This window comes from Cynocephalus volans, chromosome 9 (genome assembly GCF_027409185.1).
Source record: "Cynocephalus volans isolate mCynVol1 chromosome 9, mCynVol1.pri, whole genome shotgun sequence".
Classification (NCBI taxonomy): Eukaryota; Metazoa; Chordata; class Mammalia; order Dermoptera; family Cynocephalidae; genus Cynocephalus; species Cynocephalus volans.
The window spans coordinates 42,997,253-43,011,878 of NC_084468.1; positions in this window are offsets into that span (position 1 = coordinate 42,997,253).

Genomic DNA, 14,626 nt, shown 5'->3' on the forward strand with positions numbered 1-14,626 from the left:
CTCCCTTTCATTTTCTCAATTTTGCATCATCAATTCTGCAAAAGGTCTAGGAAGCAAGCTGGCCAAGACAAAACACTCCTTAGAATAGAGGTGGCAGAATGGCAGCCCACAAGCCACATCCAGCCCCCCAACTTAGTTTGTTTAAGTTGTAGAGTGTTGCTGTTGTCTTTATTGAATTAGTTGCCAACATTTAACACTGGGAGAATTTCATCTAAAAATCTGGATTTCCAGACCTTCTGAAAAAATCAAATATCTGGCAACCACAGGACCCCAGTTCTCTGTGGTAAGAATCAACTGGGGCTGGATAGCAGCTGCCACCTTTCATGGGGCATCAGTCCAGTTCTCCATGATCCCTGTCCAGTCATGCTAACTCAAACTACTTTCTGGCTCCTATAGGCATTTGATTTCACAGTCCTTGCTCTGTAAGGCAAGGAAATACTTGCACATTATAAATCCTGTCCTGCTACAATAGGACAAAAGGAGAAGAGATTGATGAAATAAATGCACAGGAGAAAGACAGACAGCTTCAGAGGGGAGTGCAAGACAAATGGATTAAGGTTCCTAGCTGGTGAGAAGAATAAAAGTGCAGTGTTTGGAGCCGGTGGGTTAGCTCAGACAGTTAGAGCGCGGTGCTGATAAGCCCAAAGTCAAGCATTCAAATTCCCATACTGGCCAATTGCCAAGACAAGAAAGAAAAACTGCAGCATTTAGAGGTGCTAGTAATCTCTCCCTCCTCTCACCCTCCACCCCTGCCAACCCCAGCCAACCCCAGCCAACCCCAGCTAATCCCATACCTGTCTCTACACCTGAAAATCATCATTCTCGATCACTCAGTCCCTTTGAGCTACAGAGGAGGAAGTATGGAGTTCATCATTTAGAAACAAACTACATTTGATTCCACTTTAAATGTATGAGGGAGAAAGCTTTCGAAAGGAATCATAAGGTAAAATATTTATAAAAGAATATTTACCTTCCAAAGTTTGCTTATATTTTTATTTATCCTAATTTTCATGTGCAGTTAGATTTGTCTAAAGTTAGATGCATCAAAATTGTCAAACAATTGGACTAAAATTTCTTATGCCAAATTTGTTGTTTTCTTACAACTTTACAATAGGTCTCCACTGAGAAAACTTCCTTAAGGTCTATATCTATATCTCTATTTTTATATCTATATCTCTATATGAAACAGAGTTTCAAGTCTTTAACACTCCATAATTTTGAGTGAAGATAAAATAGCAAATTTCAAGCTGGTAGGGAAGAAACCTATGGCAATGTTTAAGAGAGAGAGATCAAATGAACACTTGATTGTGAAGGAACATCACTTCGACGGGATTCATCCCTTTGGGAAAAATTCAAAAATTTTAATATTTATAGTAATATATCACATTCATGCTTTTCAGGGAAGATCTGAGAGTTAAGTATTGCTTAGAAGGAATGGAAAGTTGAGAGTGGAGAAATGCCATATTCTATCTCTGTTGTTGGCACTTAAGACAATTTATAAATGACAGATTTGGGTTACTTTACTCTTCTGTTTCAGCAGGTGTGGAGAAAGAGGAAGCGCTAAGCGGAAAAAACTACAGACACCCAATGGCTAAGGCAGAAGGTTCAGCACTTTGAGCAAATGAATTCAGGGTATATTTATTAATTTGTACCTTATAAAACCTTTACCATTAGAGCTATTTTTCTTGATACCTCTTTCTGAAAGGTAATTTCAAAAACAATATTAGTGTGTCTTTACAACAATCAGTATGGAGGAGATCATTTAAATTCCTGGCAATGATACATATGAAGTAATTTTTTAAAAAATAGCTTCTCATTTTTAATTTTCTGTTTCTGATTTTTAGAGTAGAGTTTAGCAAAGGGACAACTTGGGTATTGTTTGGTATTTTTCCTGCTTAAGGGAATCTGAAGTATTTTAATTCTGTATGAATAAAAACAAAACTTGAACACTTATAGCTACTTTTAAAAAATTCCACGACAGTACAAAGGGGATTAAATGCACTGATAACTTTCCTATAACCATTTCAGATATTTTTTATTATATTTGCATATGAATTTGAAATTCTGGTTAGCCAGAATTCTGTGGGTGATGAAGTCAGATAGTCTTAGATAAATCAGTGGTTAAGGCTTACTGCTACCAGGGAAAACTTACACTATGGTTTCACTCTAATTATTGTAGAATGACAGTTTGTAAATAAATTAATGATTTATTTGTTTATTGTTTCTTCAGTTATACTTGTTGATATGTTGTTTGTCTTAGATAGTGAAACTATAAAATATTGGGCTTGAATCAGTTTAATTCATTTTATAGAGAACTTAGCATAGCAATTAGGCACTTCAATAATTGCTAAGTTAAGAAACTGGTCCTGAAATCAATTATAGAACAAGAATTTCAGGTCTCAGTGAAGGGCGAGTATCTAGAAAACCTCCTTCCCACTAAATCAGTGTTAACTTTTTCTTGTCTTTCTGCCCTGAAATTTAAGAAAATAAGTCCTGGTTTTCTCTTGTTTCTCCCACTTCTAATCCAAGAGGGAATCAAAACTATTTCAGCCATACTTAGCAGTAGAGCTAATCTGTAATTGCAAATATAATAGAACAAATCACATACTGTTTTTTTATGTGAGAAAATATGCCCTTGAACTAGAGAAATATTTCAATCAACAAATATTCATTAAGAACTACATGCAAGACACTAGCTTACTTAATGAGAAAAGTGAGAAAAGTAAAACAACCACACATCTTCATTGTTTTTAATGTGCTCATTCGGAACATGAAATGCCAGTCATCTGCCATCACTATTGTAAAATTTAACCACTACAGTATCTAGATAAGTGAGTTCAAGTATAGTGCTATTTAAAGTGTGGGACAGTTTGTTACTCGTGCATGATGAGATAACTATGGAAATTGAGACTAAGCATTCAGAAACTTTCATAGCAATTTAACAGAGCAATTTTCTTTTTTACTAGCATATTCATTTTTACAAATCACACTTATTCTTTATGCCCCTTATCCAATTTCTACTCTCCCCCCACCCCTCTCACCTTTCCTCCCCCTTCTTTCCTCCTCCTCCTCCTCTCCCCCCATCTAATAACCATAGATTCGTTCTCTCCATCTGATAGATTAACTGTTCCTCTGTTGCTTTGTTGCCTAGATGATCTGTCCAGTACTGAGACAGGTGTGATCAAGTCCTCCCCTATTATCGTAAACCAGATGCTTCTTCTATTACTCTGGAGTGTGCTTTATGGAGAGAAAGAGGACCTTTTTTTTTGGTATCTGCTGATGTCTCTCCTTGTGTCAATGCAGTTGAAAGTCTGGAGTGCCATCTGCATGGTGGCTGTGACTGCTGCTAGAGACTAGCCCCTTTTGCAGCAGCCATGGCAATTGCAATGACTATGGAGGGCTACCCATGTGAAAATGCTGTTTTTGGTATGCTTTTTACCTGGTTGTGGCTGGGTTTGGCTTCCCATGGCTCCAAGCCTCAGGACCCCAGCAGGCCCCAGCTAACAGAGCAATTTTCTGTCTGTTGAATCTAATAATAAAAATTTAGGTTCCAATTTTCTATATATTTTTAAAATTTACTTTTTCTAGGAATTCATTTTTAGCATATCTTACAAAACATAATTCTCCAGACTTGAAATGAAGAGAAAGATAATAAAAAACTAGTCTTTACCAGATAGTTTTAGAAGCCCTGTTTTAGTATAGAGCCATCATTTGGTATAAAGCCACCTATTATTATTACTTTTAAGTGATTTCTGAGCATTACAGCGGTACAGTAGGACTATAGGTTGTCTACTAAATATGCGAGATTTATTGACTGTTACGTATTAAATTGAGAACCCAAAATATTTGAGGTACCTAATGAAGTTGATGTGCTAACCATTTTCTCTCTGTCCATACTCCCTCTTGAAATTATAGGATTCTGCTTACTTCTAACCCTGGTCTCAGCTTGTTGCAGTATGGTGGACTAATATTAGTTGGCCTAATAATATGTGAGTCTAATATTATGTCACCCAAGAAGGAGAGACTGAGTGATTAGGTCACAGTAGGCACATGAACTGAAATGTCAACCATTGTTACAACACCAAACCAAAAGCCACATGCAAGCCGATTTTAGGAAGGGAACACAGAAGTCATGAGTAAGCAGAGGTTTTGAGAGCGAATAGGGGGAATGGAGCAGATGGCAACCATGCAAGTAGCGGAGAGAGAGAGGGCCTGTCAAAATGTAAATCAGGTCCTGTCACCCTAGGCTCAGAATCCTGCCTTGTCTTCTCATCTCAGTCAGGGTAAAAGTCAGTCTTCATAACTGCCTAGGAGGCCCTCAAGAATCTTCCCTCCATCTCTAACTTCATCTTCCACAGCTCTCCCCCTCATTCCCACCAGTTCAGCCACACTGACCTTGTTCTTCCTTGAAGCTACTGCCTCAGGGCCTTTGTACTCACCGTTCTGTTTGGTATGTGTGGTTCGCTCCCTTGCCTCCTTCAGACCTTTGTTCAAATATCATCTTTGTGAGGCCTTTCCTGAGCACCCTATTTAAAATGGCAATTCTGCCCCCCTCCCCACTCCCTGTCCCCCTTCCTTGATTTAGTTTTCTCCATAGCACTATTTCTATGACTTTTACTATGTTTCCTTCCTCTCTGTTTGGTTATCATTTTTATTGATTTTTGGTTTATTTTTTCACTGTTTCTTTTTACAAACATAAGCAAATATGTATATATTTTTATATACCTTCCTGCTTCATATACTAAAGGTAGCATACTATAAGCATCATTCTGAACCACTTAGTCTGGAGATTAATGGAGACTTTCCTCTCTTTTTTATTGACGCATAGTCCTCCATCATCTGGATATATCATAGCTTTCTCGGCTAGGTTCCATATTGATAACATTTGGGTTGCTTTTAGTTTTTGCTATTACAAATCATGCCGTAATAAATAATATATTTCTGCATAGGTCATTTCATACTTTTTTACCAGTTTACTTTTGGAATAGATTCTTATTCTCACTTATCTCCAAGTGATAGCAGTAGATAACCTTCTCTTTTAGTTGAGATGATTCAGAAAGTTTTCTGTTTATTACAACCAACAACTCATGATGAAGATAGCTGTCTATCCCTGTAGCCCATCTTAAATCACACGTCTTCTGGCGAAACTCTTACTCCAGGTAGAAGGAATCTACCTCTATTCCCCTAATGCTTCCTTCAAAAAACAAAACAAAACAAAACCCTGTTGTATTCCTTCTTGTTCATATTGCTCACGTGGTACTTTTCACATGCTGCTTTGTATGTGTAATGATCTGTGTACATTTCATCTCCTTAAATGGACAATAAGCTGACATAGATTAAGGAGCACATTCCTTATGACTTTTATCATCTGTGGTTCCTAACAGTGTACCTTGAACTAGTAATGGATGACTGAATGAAAAAACACAACAGGTTAATCCAGCACATGACAGTGCCCCATATAAAAGTGCTCATTTGATTTATGCCTCACATAAAACATCACAACATCCCAGGTAGACTAAAGAGTTGAATGTAAAAAATTATAAGAAACTATGAGAAAAGAAGTGATGTTAATTATTTGTTTAGAGGTCAGTGAAAGGACTGTCTGAACACTGCACCTTTACAGCAGACTGACCCAATAAAAATGAGCCTGGAGCCCTCAGGCACATCTTTTGGATCCTCTCAAATGGATCCTGCCCATATTATCTCATGGTACCAATCCTGGCTGGTGACCCTTCAAAGAACAATTAAATGTTCTTGCCCAAATCTAAGGGTCCAGAGTCACACCCACTGCTACAGCCATGTGGAAGATGTGACAACTACATTACTGTGCTCAGGAAGAACATTAGCTTCTGTGTGGAGGTGGTGGCCCTCGTTAGCCTTTTACTGAGTGTAGAAGGAATTGTTTGTTCTGTGTTTACATGCCCTGCTTGGACTCTAACAGGCTACACCTACTCTTGAAATGGCCTTGTGCAACATTTGTGATGTAACTCTGAATGCATCAGGGGCAGAGAAATTGAAAGACATCTCTTTTATTCTGCCTATTGGAGAGGTTGGGGACATTTGCTGCTTCCCATGTAGACTGCAATCCCATTTTCAAAAGCAATACACACTTCCCAGCTATCCTATAGTATGCCTACCCTCTCCCTGCCAAGACGATCACAGTTTAGCACCATGATCAGTCCCGCTGCCAATGCATAGCAAAATTCTGGTGGTATGCTCGTGAGCTGTCTATAAATGATACGACATCACAATTTGGGTCCAATATTCAAGGACTCAGAGGATGCTTAAGCAGAACTGCTAACTGATGGCTGCAACTGACTCGAGGTTCACTAAATACCTGGCCAGACATTCTGATCAATGGACCTGGGCTGCAAAACAGGCAGTAGAAAAAGCTCAAACAATTTGGGAGTTTTGTGGTGGTAGGGAAGAGGCAACAAGTCCTCTAATAAGGTTAGACAACCATGCCAACCAACAGAGCAGTTGTTTGAACTGTGGGACACCACTTTATGTGTAGGTGCCCTGTCTGAGGTAAACCATACTCACTGATAATGGGAGCCACCTGTGCCATGCCCTACTATTCATCTCTTCCCTGCCCTGCCCAACACCTTACCCTCATTTCTCTAGAGTGCAGACGTGAGATGAAGGCTATCTGGTTTCCAAGGACTATGGGGAGATGGCATCTACTTACACAACTATGGGCTCTTGTTCATCAGGGAGCTTTGCAGATTGGGCCCTAGTCCAGCAGATCTGGTTACCAATTTGTCTCAATGCTAGAAATTCTCAACCCTGCCAGGCAACAGCATCCCTGACCCTTTAAATACACTGTCCCTTCCACACAACGTGTTACAAAGGGCGTGGGAAGGCAACTGCTTGCAACCACTTAGTTTTGGCATTCACCAAAAATCACCCTCTCATCTAGTGTTGAACCCAGAGTTCCTTGTTCTCATCTGTTTTACTGGCTCTATACATAGGCTTTTGACATCTCTTTCTAGTCTTCTTTATCTCAGGACCCTTTTAAAGTTTCCTTCATTGGTATACAGGCTAGGGCTCTTACCACTAAATTCCAGTTCTTAAATCTTCTTGCTTTGTTGATTGTGGTGGTAATATTGCCTTGGGTAAGAGACTCTTTCTACTAACTTCTGTCCTATAAAACCTGATAGGCTTGGCTAATTCACCAACCTTTGCAATGGGAAGGTCAGATGCCAGAGCTTCATTTTGGCAAACTGCTGACTGGTGGGTCTTCAAGACTCCCTACCCACATCTAGAGTACCTGGACTACTGCCCAAGTAAATGACCTATTAGGGAGTCTTTTGAGCAAGAGATATAGAAACTGATTGTTTCAATGTGTTGGATCCCAGAGGTGCTGAGACATCAAAACTAACAAACTTGATCTTAGAAAAAGAGAACTGAGTTATTGGGTATCACAAAGGCAATACCCTTTGTTTCTCAACATTGTCCCCCAATCCCCACTCCAGATGGGAGCTGACTGAGGTATCGATACTCTCTTTTAGGTTAAAGAATGGAGAACTCATCATGCTCATGGGCCATAGGGGACTGTAAGTGCACGTTCTGAAGTCAGACCAGCTCTACTACTTCCTGCCTATGGAACTGGAAATTATTTAACTTCTCTGTGTCTTTCTTCATTTGTAAAATGGAGATAATGATAATAACAGGAGCTACTTCAAGGGACTATTGTAAGCTTTAAATGATTTATTTCATGTCACAGAAGTGGTCAATAATTGTTTGCTACTGTTATTATTGAGCCAATTCAGAGAGACCTGGATATTTACAGAATTAAACTTCAGGGGCACAAATAACTTTGTCTACATAAGAAGGATGGTGAATAGAAAGTAACTTTGTAGACATGCTTGGGCAAATTGAGTAGTTGATGATATCCTTCAGTATGTGTAATATTCCAGAAGTATCCCAATGACTCAGAAATGGAATTCTCTATAATTTCCTAAATAGAAGAATAATTATATAAATATCTCAATGACAGCTAACTTTAGCCTAATACAAGCCTCTATTTATAATCTATTATTTCTAGTGCATCTCTAAGTCAATATTCAGAATAACATATTTTAAATCCTAGGTAATATTACTGGGATTTATCTTATTGATTTAGAGAGTTGGATTATTCCTAATAAGTTTTCTCCCATCTTTGAATGGTAGTTTCTCTAGAATGTCAAGGACATTCAGAAGTGGTTCATGCTCCACTTTTCCAACTTCACTATCCTACTGATATGATACTTAGAAAAGAGGAAATAATAAATGTTATTTAACAATCTTATTGCTGTGGATTGATTGAATTGTGTTCCCAAAGTTCATATATTATAAGCTTAATTCCTACTGTTAACTGTTTAGGGTGGGAAATCCTATTATGGTAATTGAAAGGTGGGGCCTTGAAGAGGTGATTGGATTGTAGGACCATGCAGTAGTGAGTGGATTAAAAATGGTGGTCATGGGCATGGCTCTGAGAGCTTTAAAAGAAGAGCATATGAGAGGTTAGTCTCTCTCTGCTCCACCATATTTCTGCCATGTGAGACCCCTGGGTCACTGCTGCCATCACAAGCACTTCACCAGCTATATTCCCTGAACTTTGGACTTCCCAGCCTCTGCAACTGTAAGCAGTAAATTTCATTTTCTTATAAATCACCCAATTTGTATATTTTGTTATAAGCAACAGAAATGTACTAATACACTTATGTTCCCATCTGCTATCAGAAAAAGGGTGAGAGATAAGGTATTATTTCATTTTGGGCTAAAACAGCAGCCTCCAAAGAGTTTAAGAACCTGTTCACCTCTGTTCTGGTCATAGTGTACCCCACCTCTAAATTAATATAATACATGCTCCCAATAATGTGGTACGGGCCACCCTCTGGCCAGAGGAGCTCTCTAGGGAAGTTATGCCTGCTATTAGAACCACTTTTGAGGCACCCCCAAACTGTAAAATCTGATCAATGCTGATTGGAAAAATTCTAGATCCAAATCCTAGGCTCCCTTCTTTTTGCCACCAAGATTTCAATTCAGAATTTTTTATATACTTAACCTTTAAAGTTCCTGGGATTTCCTCTTCAAATTGAATTATGTCAAGACAGCGAAGAGGAGAACGCTTGATAGACCAGAGGAAGCACATCTGGGAGGCTGGTGAGGAGTAGAGGAGAGAGGACAAGTAGGAAGTGACTGACCCAGTATGTGCCTGTGAAGACATGATGGATGTATTGCACAGTAAAGATTTTGTCAAAGATGTATTGGCCAGCTGCCAAAAAAAAAGATTTTGTCAGAGAATTTGAGCATTATTCAAGCAAATGCAAATAGCTCTGTGTCTAGCAATTTCTAAACTACATTTGGGCATATTCTCTTTCAGACAGACACACACACCCCTTGATTTAGAATTATAGGACTGCTAAATACCTTTAAGCCATTGGGTAATAGGTTTTCACTCATAAATACTTTTAGTGGTTTGTAATATTTTCTACTTTGTCAGGAGTTTCACTAAGAGCCAACATGCAAGTAGGAGCAAGTTATTAAAAAGGGCCACACCTGCTTAGAAAAGAAGCAACTGCTTCAGCCAGCAACAAAGCAAGCTTATCGTAAAAGACAACACCTGAAAAGCTAGTTGGGATAACTGTGGTGCATACTTCATATACCCACTAGTTCTACTCCTTGTACCTGCCTAGTACATGGTAGGTACTCAACAAATGACTCACTTTTAGAGTAAATTTTTAAAAAACATGCTCTAACACTTCTGAGGCACCAGAGAAGACAGAGTATTATAGTCAACCTGAAAGGGAAAGGTCCTTGCAATGTTTAGGATAGGAAGGAAACATTCTTGCCCTCATGCTCCTCAGTGAGAACCTAAGACTCTCTCTTCAGCAATTCTTCAGAGCTGCTGGCATTCAGGAGGTGGAGAATGATCTAGTTTTGAGGGTGACATGTATAGTATGACATATTGCTCTTTTGGAAGAAGAAAATATAATTTAAAGAATCAGTCATTCAAAATGATTAGGAATTTCCACTTTAATGATTTGAGACATAAAAAGCACATTTATCTGAACATCTCTTTTCAGAGGCTTCACTTGACCTAAATCCATTCATCCATTCATTCATTCAACAAGCATTTATTGAACACCTATATGTACTAGGCACTGGAGATGCAACAGTGAACCCTATTCTCATGCAGTTCACATTCTACAGCGGGGGCCAGGGGGCAGGCAATAAACAAAGAAAGACATATATTATGTATCTGAGGAAAAATGGTACAGGATAAGAGGACGAGAGATGCTACAGTATGAGGATAGTAATAATGGGTATAGTAAACTTAGGTGATATTTAAGCAGAGACTCAAATGAAGTGAGGGAATTAACAATGTGACAAGGTGGAAGAAGAGTAGATCCTTGATAGTTGGAACACCAAGTGCAAAGTTCCTGAAGTAGAAACATGCTTGCCTGTTTGAGAACACCAAGAAGGCCAGTGTCTCTGCAGTAGAGTGAGGGAGAGGAAGAGTGGTAGTCAGTGGAATACTTGCAAGTATCCAAAGCCTTATAGACCAAGAAAAGGACTTTGGATTTGAAGTATGCTGGGAAGCAACTGGAGGATTCTGAACTGGGGAGTGACCTGATGTGACATACACAAAGGATCGTGTAGTTGCTGTGTACACAACAGACTATAAGCAGCAAAGCAGAAAAGCCCATTAAGAGAGTACCACGGGAGTTAATGAAGGTGGGAGGAGGTAAAGGCGGTTTCAAGATGGTGATGGCTGCAGCGGTTGGCGCAGAGTAGCTGAGGTGGAAAAGGCAGCCTTAGGCAGCTAGGAAACTTGTGGACCTTCCTCTTGCCATCTCTTAAGGGAGGACCGCTGCTGGTGGCCTGTTGTGGGGGCTGACCGCCACTTTGCCCTTGGCAGGAGAGGCTGCCTCATTTACAAGGCAACAGCTTTGAAGTATGGAGCAGGAAAAGAACTGTTTCTTAGCTGCAAAAGCGAGTCTCTAAACAGGGAACACGGCGCCAGGGCTGCTGTGGATGCAGACAGGATCCCGGAGGCCGGGGCCGCACTGAAGGTGGCCAGCTGCCCTATTCATGATTCGAGGTTTCAGGCTGGCATAAAAGAAGATTCCTGGGAGCGCCCGAGCTGCACCGCGGGACCGAGTGAGCAGCCAGAGGCAGCGGGAACCGAGAACGGGGAAGGCGACAAACCAGAGGCAGAGAGTGAGCGCCTGACCTGGCACAGCCCTGTGAGTGACCCTCGACCTGGCCCTGCTCGGGGGGCTGACGCCCACCTGGCTTCCGCCTACATCACCGGGCCACTCACCACCCCGGGGCTGCCTCCATTTTCTCAGATGGTGGCAGCTCCGGCCCGGCTCAGCCAAGCCTGTCCTTCTTGCCCGGCTCGGCTCCTCACTGAGCCTTCCCACTTGCTTGCCCCGGCGCGGGGCTTCCCTGGGCCTGCGGGCTGGCCTCCCCTCCACTCCCTCCGTGGTTCTCTGGCGGGGCTGGTGGCGTGGGGGGTCACCAGCCAGCTTCAGGAGGGCAAGGAAGTACGGGCGGGGCCAACTGTCACTCCACCACACCCTGGACTCTGGCCTCTGGTAAACTTCCTGTTGCTGGGAGGCAGATACCATCTCTGCGGCCACCAGTTCGGAAAAACGCCTAACCAATTTCTCGTTAGGAATAGTGTGATAGGAGAGTTCCCAAGTCCGCTTGAACCTGCCGGAGAGCTGACTGCAGGTGGGCACCGGACTCGGTCCGTGCCGGGGGGATACAAAGGTGAACCGTGTGCTGCGGGCTCCTCCCCCAAGGAGCTCACGCTCTGGTGTGGGAGATAAGACAAGTACACAAATAACCGCGATACCAGGAGGAAGGTGATAAGTCCCAAGAAAGATCTACACAGTGCTACAAAGGCACCCAGAGCAACCGGTCGTCTGTGCCTACCAGAAACCTGGTAGACTTCCTGGGCGAGGCGGTGCCGAGCAGGGTCTTGAAGGCCCAGCTGATAGACGAGGGTTGCAGAAGACATGTCCCAGCCCAGCCCAGTGTGCACAGAGCGGGGAGACGTCCAGCCAGGGAGGCGGAGACTCGACAGAAACCACACATCCTGTGGGGTTGCCACTGCATGATCCAACAGCCCGGGCCAGTGCACACGGAACAGGGAGAAGTCCTGCACGGGAAGTGAAAGCTCAGCAGAGATCACACACCCTGTGGTACGTGATCCAGCAGCCCAGCAGAGTCCAAGCTGACCAGAGAGGTGGCTCCCCGGAGAGGCCCAAGACCCGAGGCAACCATACACACAAGGCACTAGAGGCCAACTGAGCAGTCACAGAGGTAGCCATACCAAATTGGCAACCACAGCAACATCTTAATTAGTCAATAGTCTCAAACCGGTGGACTGTGAAACCCCCTGCCACAATGAATTAACATCAAAAAAAAAGATACCAGAAATACAAAAAATCAAGAAAGTACACCACCGAAAGTTAATAAATCTCAAACTCTAGATCCTATAGAACAAGAAGCCCTTGAAATGACTGACAAGGAATTTCGAGTGATAATTCTAAGGAAACTGAATGAGATACAAGAAAACTCAGCTAGACATCATGATGAAATGAGGAAAAGTATCCAGGATCTGAAAGAGGAAATGTACAAGGAAATCAATGTCCTGAAAAAAAATGTAGCAGAACTTGCTGAACTGAAGAAGTTATTCAGCGAAATAAAAAACACAACGGAGAGTTTAACCAGCAGGCTTGTCGAAGTTGAAGAGACAACCTCTGAACTTGAAGATGGGCTGTTTGAAATGACACAAGCAGACAAAAAGAAAGAAAAAAGAATCAAGGACATGGAAGAAAATCTGAGAGAGATATCAGACAACCTCAAGCACTCAAATATCTGAGTCATGGGTATTCCAGAAGGGGAGGAAAATGGAAATTCCATTGAAAACATATTCAACAAAATAGTGGCAGAAAACTTCCCAGGTATAGGAAAAGTCACAGATCTTCAGATCCAGGAAGCTTAATGATCTCCAAACGTATTCAACCCAAAAAGGCCTTCTCCAAGATATGTTATAGTCAAATTGGCAAAACTCAGAGACAAAGAGAGAATCTTAAAAGCTGCAAGAGAGAAGCGTCAAATCACCTATAAGGGAGCCCCAATCAGGCTAACATCAGACTTTTCATCACAAACCCTAAAAGCTAGAAAGGAATGGGATGATATATTCAAAATACTAAAAGACAAAGATTGCCAGCCAAGAATACTCTACCCTGCAAGGCTATCCTTCTGAAATGAAGGGCAAATAGTATATTTCTCAGACAAACAAAAACTGCGGGAGTTCACTACCACACGACCACCGTTACAAGAAATCCTCAAGGGAGAACTGGGTTTGGTTCCTGAAAAATAACTACCACTGCCATAAAAACCCAAGAAAAATCAAAACCCACTAGTATAATAAAAATGGCATTCATGAAGAGAAAACAAACAAACAAAAACGCTATCTACAACCTAAGAAACCAACAAACACAGAAACCAAACAGTAAATCAGAAAGCAAGGAACAAAAGACACCTAAGAAAACCAAACAACCGACAAAATGCTAGGAATAAATCAACACCTTTCAATAACAACTCTTAATGTAAAAGGCTTAAATTCCCCAATCAAAAGACACAGACTGGCTGACTGGATCAAAAAGGAGGACCCAACTATATGCTGCCTACAAGAGACCCACCTCACCCATAAAGATTCACACAGACTAAGAGTGAAAGGATGGAAAAAGATTTACCATGCAAACAGAAAAGAAAAACGAGCTGGAGTAGCTATTCTTATATCTGACAAAACAGACTTTAAACTAAAAACCATAAAAAGAGACAATGAGGGACACTACTTAATGATAAAAGGACTGATCCATCAAGAAGACATAACAATCATAAATATGTATGCACCCAATGTTGGAGCAGCCAGATTTATAAAACAAACTCTATTAGACCTAAAGAAGGAAATAGACACTAATACCATAATAGCAGGGGACCTGAACACTCCACTGTCAATATTAGACAGATCATCTAGGCAAAGAATCAGTAGAGAAACACAAGATCTAAACAAGACTCTAGACCAATTGGAATTGGCAGATATCTACAGAACATTCCATCCAACAACCTCAGAATATTCATTCTTCTCATCAGCACATGGATCATTCTCCAGGATAGATCACATATTAGGTCACAAATCAAGTCTCAATAAATTCAAAAAAATTGGAATTATCCCATGTATTTTCTCAGACCACAATGGATTAAAACTAGAAATTAACAACGAACGAAACTCTGGAAACTATACAAACACATGGAAATTAAACAGCATTCTACTTTATGACATATGGGTCCAAGAAGAAATCAAGCAGGAAATCAAAAAATTTATTGAAACTAATGAAAATAATGATACATCATACCAAAACCTGTGGGATACTGCAAAAGCAGTATTAAGGGGGAAATTTATTGCATTAAATGCTCACCTCAGAAGAATGGAAAGATGGCAAGTGAACAAACTAACACTTCACCTTAAAGAACTAGAAAAACAAGAACAATCCAAACCTAAAGTTAGCAGACGGAAAGAAATCATTAAGATCAGAGCAGAACTGAATGAAATTGA